The sequence below is a fragment of the Penaeus monodon genome, chromosome 33, assembly GCF_015228065.2.
Source record: "Penaeus monodon isolate SGIC_2016 chromosome 33, NSTDA_Pmon_1, whole genome shotgun sequence".
Taxonomy (NCBI): Eukaryota; Metazoa; Arthropoda; class Malacostraca; order Decapoda; family Penaeidae; genus Penaeus; species Penaeus monodon.
The window spans coordinates 35,973,769-35,973,977 of NC_051418.1; positions in this window are offsets into that span (position 1 = coordinate 35,973,769).

The window sequence follows — 209 nt, forward strand, 5'->3', positions numbered from 1 at the left end:
TCTACACTTCATTCTTCCAAAGGCATTTTCAATAATGACTCGGCCTCTGTGTATTATTATGTAAATTCTCTTGAGGTAGAACTCCAGTATCCCTTTCTGGTGTGAGGATGAAATGGCAAAAATCATTTGCAATGTATGCAGTGTCACCCAGCAAGAAATACCCTGCCATCTTCTCTGCTCTTTCTGCAAAATATGGGCTTATATATATG